We start from the raw sequence: 9,524 nt of genomic DNA, 5'->3' as shown, positions 1-9,524 counted from the left end.
GAAATAAGAGTGTAAAGGAGGAGGAAGAGGGTAGAGAAGAAGAAGAAGGAGAAGAAGAAGAAGATAATGATGATGATGATGATGAAAAAGAAGAACATTTCCTATCCTGCCCTTTTCAAAATTGTCTTTGTTAATTTGCATTGTATCCACCTATATAGTGAGAGTGGTGTGAGCCCCCCCCCCCCTCCCCCCCCCCCCATAATGCCATTATCAGTGCCTAGACCCATGCTACGTCAATGGAGTGAGGCCCTGTGTTTTCAAAAAATAGTAACTAATACTAAACATATAGATCTGTCTTTATTAACAATTATCATTATGAAATAAGGGACTTGAAATAGTAAATTTGCTATTTTGTTGATGTAATGATGTCTAGGAATTGATTTCTTTCTTTTTCAGAATGATTTTACTCAGGTTTTTTAGTTTAGCTTCATGTTGTATGCTGATAACAAAATTAGGGTTCCACATAGCTAATAAGTCATTTTCTGCTTTCTGTTACACTATTGGCCCATTATGACTCAGGTCCAGCAAATGAAAAAAACCATGATAACCTGGCAAGGGGGTTATCCATTACACTCTTTTCCGTTTCATCTTTATTAAACAGTCCCCAGCTAGAGGATAGTTGAATAATTGAATTCGATGATGCATTTGGGAAAGATTTTACAATAATATACATCTTTACCTAGACACGAATAGGAAACAGAATCAGGAATTCTTTAATAAAACTGATATTTGTCAGGGTGGTCAGTGGAACAACCATCAGTATAAAGACACTTACACTTGTGGTCTTATCATAATCCTGAGGTAAAAAATAATATTTCATCATTTATATGTAAAATAAATACATTTCTATAATTTATGTCATTTAGTAGTATTCTTCTTATCGAAATTACATTATGTTTCCTCGTTCAGGATTCCGGTGCGGGTGGGAACTTCCTCATCACCCACAGTGGTTGAACCACAGTGCAGCCGCAGCTGACATAGTGCATTGCCTTGTACCTGACATCATTATTGTTCTCACATTGGATGAGTTCCAGTGATGACGTCACACTACCCGGTCAAGCTGACATGCTGCATTGTCTCATACATGATATATACCTGATCTACTTCCTGGTATTTATTAACGCATTTCTTACTGGAACCGGGTCATTTTTGTATTAAAGCTAGGAAGAATATGTTACATCAGTAGTCAACATGTTAACTTCCAGGAGAAATGAAGTTCAATTTATTTCATCTTCATGTTTAGATAATGTAGGTCCCTGCTAACCAGCTTTATGCATTGTCATGATAATTATATTATTGAATGTAACTCATGCCTCATCTCCATCATCATACTTGGAATAATTTCACTCCTTATTACATTTTTTACAAGTTTTCTAAGCAGCAGTTAATTTTACATTTAGATATAGAAACACTTATGTACAAATGTGTTGTTTGCACTTTTAATGAATCAAGTGTAATGATGATTGACGATGTAGAGTCATAAAAACCCTGCTGTTTTTTAATCTGTTTTGTCTATTCCAATTTTTTAGGAAAGCTATTTGAATTTTGAAAATAACTTAAATCTGCAATGGGTCTATTTCCCTAATCTTTGTACAAACATAATACTTGTATATGGGATGATTTTGATGTCGAAATACTGCAGAAATGCATGCTTTAATACAGCTATTGTGGATCTTTAAACATATGTTATTTAACACGCCCTCAACGCTGAGTACCCCCACCCCCATTCGATTGGGGGAGAGATGAAGGAAAAGGAAACGGAACGTGAAATAATACATGTAGTATATTTTAGGGCAACAGGTCTTCCCGGTTTTGTCTCATTTTACTCGGTTTTGTTCGATTAGGATAATATCATAATACAACGATCTATTTGTTAATAGACTTGTATTACGTTTGAATATATTTTCGGAGCATTTATATCAAAATAATGCAATTTATGTCAGTACTTCACATCACCATTTAAATTTGAAAGGTTATACCCAATGAGTCCCATGGAATGCATGTAGCTAATTAATTTACTTGTTGTAAAAATCTACATATATTTATTACGACCCAGCTTTTGTATTACATGTTATTTATATGTATAAATGTATATACATACACACATTATATCATTCATTATTTCGACAACTACACCTTGGATTGCTACTAGAATAGCACTATTTATTGTATTGTAAATAGGTTTGTGTAACGAAAGAATTCACGAAGTTCATACAAAAGATGCATATATGTGTTGGAAGATTAAGTAATTGAGTATAATAGTAATTCATTTTGTAAGTGATAATTCCATTGTGTGAATCTTAACAGCTGCATACAAAACTGAAGTAACTTTATTACTTTTCATTATTTTATTCTTTATTGATATGCATTTTTCACAAAATATGTGGTTGATAATTTTAGGAGTGTATACGAGTTGTTTCTATCATATATTTATGATGTCACTTGTATCATGTATGGGGATTGCCCTATAGATGAAGTAGAATGCTTCATTTGTTATTCACACAGATACAGTACACATCTTACTCATTTAATGATTTAAATATGATATGATGTTGATTTTTATGCGGCGTAACAACGATACAAAAAAGGAAGACAAAAAAGTGAGGCTGGAAAACAAATAATTCTTTAAGGAATTATGGATTAGATTTATTTCAAACTTTCGCCATTCATATTGGTTTATTTGTCTACTGTCATACAAATGAGGATTGGATTGCCCCTTTCCCTTGCCCTTGCCCGTATTGGAGGGGTGACGTAATAAATGCAGTTTATCCAGAGTGTGATGGGGGGCATGCCCAGTCCGTAGATACTATCTGCGCATGGATAGAAAAATGTTATTAGTACCAAACGCGTAGAGATAACAACTGATATGTGGTCATGAAAGTTATGTAAACATTATTCATAGAGGTCGCGTTGTACCGACTAATTCATTCTTTTATTGTACATTCATGTTCCAGTAATTTTCCATGACGGAACTTATTTATATTCATTATTCGGACTACGTGTGTTCATTCCTTCCAATCACGCATCGTGTTTCCGCGCACTCGTTCACCCGCGTTTTTCAACGCCACGAGGTTTTTCTTCACTCCCGCTTCTATCTCGATCGGTCGAGTCAAGACGTCTCCATGATTTCCTCTCCGAGCTTTATTCTTCTGTGCATTTCGCCTATTTTACGGCACATCTTCTCTTTCTCTGCCGTCTTCAATTGGCGGGCAGCCTTCCAGTGGAACGTTTAAATCAGGACCCGACATGGCGCCTCATTATCCGCTGGGAGCTGCCAGTATCTTCGTTCCGGTAGCTCTTTCCACACACGAGCTCGACTCACCGTAGTTCGTCTGCCAGTTCATCGAGTTCGATTCACCGCAGCTCTGATGAACTTCACATCAAACAAAGTTCGGGTCATCCGACTCATCGAGAGACTTACTGCTTTGCATCGGCACCGACTTTTTTGTCATCATTTTCAACCTTGCCCTCCGACATCGAGCGATTCAATACTTCGTCATCGAGCGCCACATTTCTTCTCTTCTCTTCTCGCATGAGAGCTTCTTCATCATCTTCATCATGAGCGTCAGCGTAGAGATTTCTTCACGGCTCTTCAGTCTCGACAACGAAGCTACACCTTCGCCATCAAGCCTCCGCATCTTCATCGCGTGAGCCCGTTCCTTCATTCTCTACCCTCATCATCTTCATTTCCACTCTGTCGTAAGCTCTATTTATTCATTGCATTTATCATGTCCATCCTTCGCATTTATTATGACCATGCATTTCATTTACTATTGGCCAATGTAACTCCGTGCAATATTCACATTTACCATTTATGCATTTTTATTCCGAGTCATCGACTTGTGCTTGACTACACTTTGCAAGTGTACGGTCAGCTTCATCAGTACCCAATAAACATAACGAAAAGGGACTACTTTCTTCCATGTATTTTATTGTCAGTGCAACCTTGTTTCCTCGTGGCTAAAATAAAAAGAGAGTTATGTTGTGTGATTAGTGAAGACGCTTTACAATGTCCATTCACAATTCCTCACACATTCATTTCTCTACAGAGTGAATCTAGAAGAAAATATATATTTTATGGGGGCGGGGGGGGGGGGGGTTGAAGAAACTGATTATTCGGAAGTGCACAAAGGGGGACTTCTCAATGTTTAAAAGATGTTTTGAAAGGATCAAAAACATCTATACACAGAGTTTGGCCAACTTGGTTTTAGTAGGTCACGACATGGCACATATTCTTTTATTTTGTGTTAGCCCAACAAAACAATATTCGTCATATTCGGCCCAACTCAATCCGGGTGGCTAACAAGGGATCGTTGTCGAGCGCCCTCTTACTATGTTCCTCGCTATAGAAAGATAAGGTTACGATTAGGTTTTCGAAATGAAAAGACATGTGACCAGGCACCACATAATAGTGCGTTACGGTATGTAATCCCGTAGGATTTTGTTGCCAACATTTTCGGACCCCTCCTTCATTTCCTGGGGGTCCATATTGGGCGCCAAAATGGCATTTAACGCGCAATAGGGAAATTTGGTGTCTTCGGGAAAATTTGTACCCCATCAATTTCTGATAGCTTGGACCCCAATGAATCCAAAAATGCCAAAAAAAACAAAAAAAAAACGTTGGCACAAAAATCCTACGGGAGCTGTTTCAGTGACATACCGTACCACACTATAACCCTGAAAAAAAAACACATTGTAAGATTTTAAGCTAGAGCTCATTAAAGATATTTGTTGTTAGCATGTAATGGTCGAGTTTCCGTTTTTGGCCTCTTCCTGAAACGGTATACTTTTAATTTGACAGCTAAGAAAGCATGTGTCTTCTTGTACGTACACAAACAGGGGATCTCCGAGGGACTTTGCCAATTAAAGAGGATTAATGTTTACCGTTCGGGACTAGCGCGTGGACTTGGATTTGAACCCTAGACCTCCTTGTTTACTAGACCATTGCTTAGCTATAGCATTGCTATTATCGGCTTTTACTGAACAGTCTATCGGGAGAACAAGAACTCGGAAAGGAACATTGTGTGTGAGATGTAAAATTGACATCTTTCCAATTCGTCGCAACTTTAAGACTTCATACCTTAATTGTCTTGCTTTAAATCTATATTTGAGGAATTTCAAAAGGGGAAATTTATCCCGATATGATTTTTCTCAAGCGTTTCTGTGATGGAATAGCATATTTGGAGACACCATACAAAAACACGCGCATATTTGGGTCACTGAACTCTACACTACGCATTGCGTAATGTTCAGTGATCTCGGCTCACGAGATGCGAACTTAAATGAGACCTCACCCCAAGAAATTTTCAGAGAGATTCATTGCATTCTTACCCTTTAATCTACAAGTTCCCCCACCAGAGTGTATGAGAGCGATACAAAGTAAGGTATTCTTAGCATAATGAACAGTTAACCAACACGGCATGGGCATCGCCATTTTCATGATTACGTGACGTACTAATACGAACTCGTTTAATAAGTAAATGTATTGACTGTATGGATGTTTCTTTCCTGTGTGTGTGTGTGGCGATGGAGCATTTCATTAACCTGTTATTATCTTTTGAACTAAAATTGTAAACATTCAATAAATACATTGATGCTCTTCTTCGGTGAAAATTTCGCATAAATAAAATAGATTTGTCAAGTGCTATAATTTATTTTGTAAATTAATTATTCCGTGTTATTTAAGCCATGATTTGTCCTTATTGAAGAGTAAATAGTTTGAAATTGAATTGGAAAGTCTTACCCATTAGAGCTTTGTACAAGTTCGCCTGTTATGTTACATTATCAAGAATATGGCTGCGCCCAAGTTATGCTATATTTTTTTGGTGCTATGTAGAACCCCGCTAAGTGATGTTTTCCTGGCATCTACATGTACTAACACAATGGAGACCATAACACGCAGTGCATGATAACGTCTTTTTAATTCAAGTAACAGTTTAATACACAGTTATCTTTGTGTTTTGTTAAGTTAAGGGGGGGGGGGTTCGACCCACTGACGATATGAATACTATGTTGATCTGGACACATGATGGCGTTTTCTATGCACATCACATTTTAACTTGGCCTACCCCCCCCCCCCCCCCCCTTAGATCCGCCACTTCAATGTTTCTTGAAATACACCATCTTATTGTCAAAGTGTCGGATGCGAGTTACCACTAATTTCTATAAAAAAAGCTACAGCAAATCTATAAAAAACTCGCGTCTCGACAATTCCTAATACGGGATACATATCACAAGAGTTCGTTAAGAGGCCAGCGATCGACACTTCCTTATTGTCTGATTGTGTGGATGGGCATGTTTCACAAATGTACGTGCAACCGTTGAGAGAGAGAGAGAGAGAGAGAGAGAGAGAGAGAGAGAGAGTGCGTGTGAATATGAGGCATGTTTTCACTCAACATCGTGTAACCTTTGAGAGACAGAGAGAGAGCGAAAGAGAAAGAGTGTGAGATCGAGACAGGTTTAATTTCCAACGAAATAAAGCCATAGGGGTAGAGCACAATTTAAGGGATGAATTCAAGTTTCTATCGCTCAAGACAGCTATCTTGACAATTATGAATTGCTAAAATGCGGGGGTTCCGACCCTGGACCCTTACGATGTAACATTGAAACCCGTCGGGAATACATATCTATTTAATGTTAATCCATACGAGCGAGGCACTGTTAAATTATTTTAATATTTTGTCCTCAAATTGATCGCATTAAAATATACTTGTCGACGCTGTAGGTTATTACTTCTTCGTAGGTTGCTGGCTGTCGGTCTCTTCAGAACAAGGAATCGAATTTTGAGAACTTTAATTCTTTCTTAACTCAAGCGAGTTACAAGGCATACGGCGAATGAGGATATTTAAATGCAAGCGAAATCCAGACACACCAGAATAAGGCTGGAATTGTGATTCGAAAGACTCTTGTTTCAGTTTTCTTTATTCTCATAGTTTACACAAGCGGGAATTTAGTACACGGAATATTATTATGGACAACATCCTTAGAAGTCCTAACCAGTTGTTCATTTGTTACTCAAGTATCTTGACATCGAACAAGTCATCGTGCACATAAATTAAAGGCGGTGAATGACGTCATTGACCTACACTTAAAGGCCTACTGATTGATTATACAAATAATGTGAGTAGTTCATACTGTTTCATATCAAGATAGGCGCTGTATAGCTGTCGCCAGATGTGTCTTGTGGTGTGAACAAACTTACCTTATTTTGCACTATTTCCTGCCAATCTCTTCTGAAGATTTTTGGACTATTTTTTATTAAACCTGTTTGGACAATTTATAGCAAGGTATGGATCTATTTCGAATCATCGTTTTCGTGCATTTTATGAGTTTGTATTTGCTGACATTGTCGACTAACTATATCGTAGACACTTACACGGAAAAGCATATAAGTGGTCTTCACCTCGTAACCCCTTTCTTATGCAAAGTACTGACGCGGACTTAACAATGGAAGGCGTTCACGGCTACCGCGGGACTGTGATACGGTACTCAGCCGATGAACTTCTCCGATTACGTAATACCGTCGCGTCAAATCAAATGTTGCCGGAGTGGCATGACGTTGCTAAGGAACTTGGTATTGAAAGACGGAAACGAGGAAGGAGAGGCGGCCAGCATATTCGACGCCCAATCAAACCAATTGTGAATTATTTTGATAGAGAGCTCTCTACGATTCAATCTCGGAATGTAGATCAAACAAATTTGGTGGAAATTAGAAGAACCAAACAGAACAGAGATCGTTCGAAAGTATCTTTCCCATCTTTTATTATGAGCAATGCAAGATCTTTGAACAATAAATTTGATGAGTTTGAGGCCTATGTGTCGTCTATAAAGGCCGACGTTGCCGTAGTGACCGAAACTTGGTTTGCGGATAATTTATCAAAAGACAATGTTTCCATAAATGATTATGACTTATTTGCGAAGTCGAGGTCTCATCGCAGAGGAGGCGGAGTAGCTATATATGCACGACAGTTCCTGAAACCTGAGCCAATGTCAAGTGTGGCCGTCCTTGATGACCTTGAGGTGGTGTGGATCAAGCTCCAGCCACAAAGACTTCCCCGGTCTGTTTCCATGGTGGCGGTTGCGGCAATATATCATCCTCCTAATGCCGCGACTGCTGATACCCTGATCGACCATTTGCTGCACTCGATGGACGCCATTGCATCTACACATCCAGAGACGGGTTTCATCTTGTTGGGGGACTACAATGAGTTAGACATCTCGACGCTAACCGCAAATAGGGGGTTCCGACAAGTTGTCAGTGTACCAACAAGAGGTGACCAGATTCTGGACAAGATAGTCACCAATATGTCAGGCTACTATAATTCCCCAACAACTCTACCCCCATTGGGCTCCAGCGACCACCTTGCGGTTTCCTGGATCCCTACCCAATACTCACCGAAGCCCAATCGCACAAGAACTCGGATTGCAAGACCAATCAAAGACAGTGCTATTCGCGAATTTGGACAGATTCTCCAGAACTATGATTGGTCTCCAGTTTATCAAGCCGAGAACACGAACGACAAGTGCGATACGTTCTATTCCGTAAGATGAAGGAGAGCAATCCATCTCAGTGGCACAAGAACATCAAATCAATGGCAGGAAATAAGCCCAAACCACCTGCCATTGAGGTCGAAGGGATCGACGAGTCAGACCTCGCTGGTATTGCTAACACGATCAACATGTTCTTCGTCAGCATAGCTGAAGACATCGGTAGACTCGATTTGACTGATCTCCCAACCTATCTCCCTGCTCTACCACTGCCTGTTATTAAACCTTGGGGTGTCTACTGGGAATTGCAACATCTTAACAGACGGAAAGCTCCCGGTCCAGATAGCATCCCAGCTCGGATCATCTCCGAATTTGCGTTAGAACTGAGTAGCCCTCTTACGGCCATTTTCAATGAATCTATCAGAGAATCGGTGGTGCCACACCGCTGGAAACGTGCAATTGTGGTACCTATCCCCAAAACCTCCAAACCCACCATAGGAGACTTGAGACCGATATCGCTCACAGATCATTTCGCAAAGATCCTGGAGAAATTCATCTCAAAGTGGCTGGTGGGTGACATTGGACCTGCGATTGACAAGTCACAGTACGGCAATAGGAAGGGCTACTCGACTGCACACTATCTGATAGATATACTAAATACCATCCATCGGAATGCCGAAAATCCCAAAACGGTCACAACACTGGTGGCTACAGATTTCAGCAAAGCTTTCGACAGGATAGATTATGGACTAGCGGTTAGGAAACTACTCGAAATGGGGGCATCCCCGTCTTTGGTGGCATGGATTTCCAGCTTCCTTTCCAATCGAGAACAATGTGTGCGCTACATGTCACAGCTCTCTGACTGGATGGAGATCTCGGCAGGTGCCCCACAGGGCACTCGACTTGGGCCGCTTATCTTTCTCTGCATTATCAACGACGTGTTCAAGGACAGTGATGTTCAGTGTTGGAAATACGTCGACGACCTCTCCCTGCTTGAATGTAGGAAGGCAACGGATCAACCCAAAATCCAAGAAGTG

This window comes from Strongylocentrotus purpuratus, unplaced genomic scaffold (genome assembly GCF_000002235.5).
Source record: "Strongylocentrotus purpuratus isolate Spur 01 unplaced genomic scaffold, Spur_5.0 spur5_scaffold_20, whole genome shotgun sequence".
Lineage (NCBI taxonomy): Eukaryota > Metazoa > Echinodermata > Echinoidea > Camarodonta > Strongylocentrotidae > Strongylocentrotus > Strongylocentrotus purpuratus.
The sequence above is the reverse complement of the archived record's forward strand: the minus strand, read 5'-3'. Positions refer to the sequence as shown.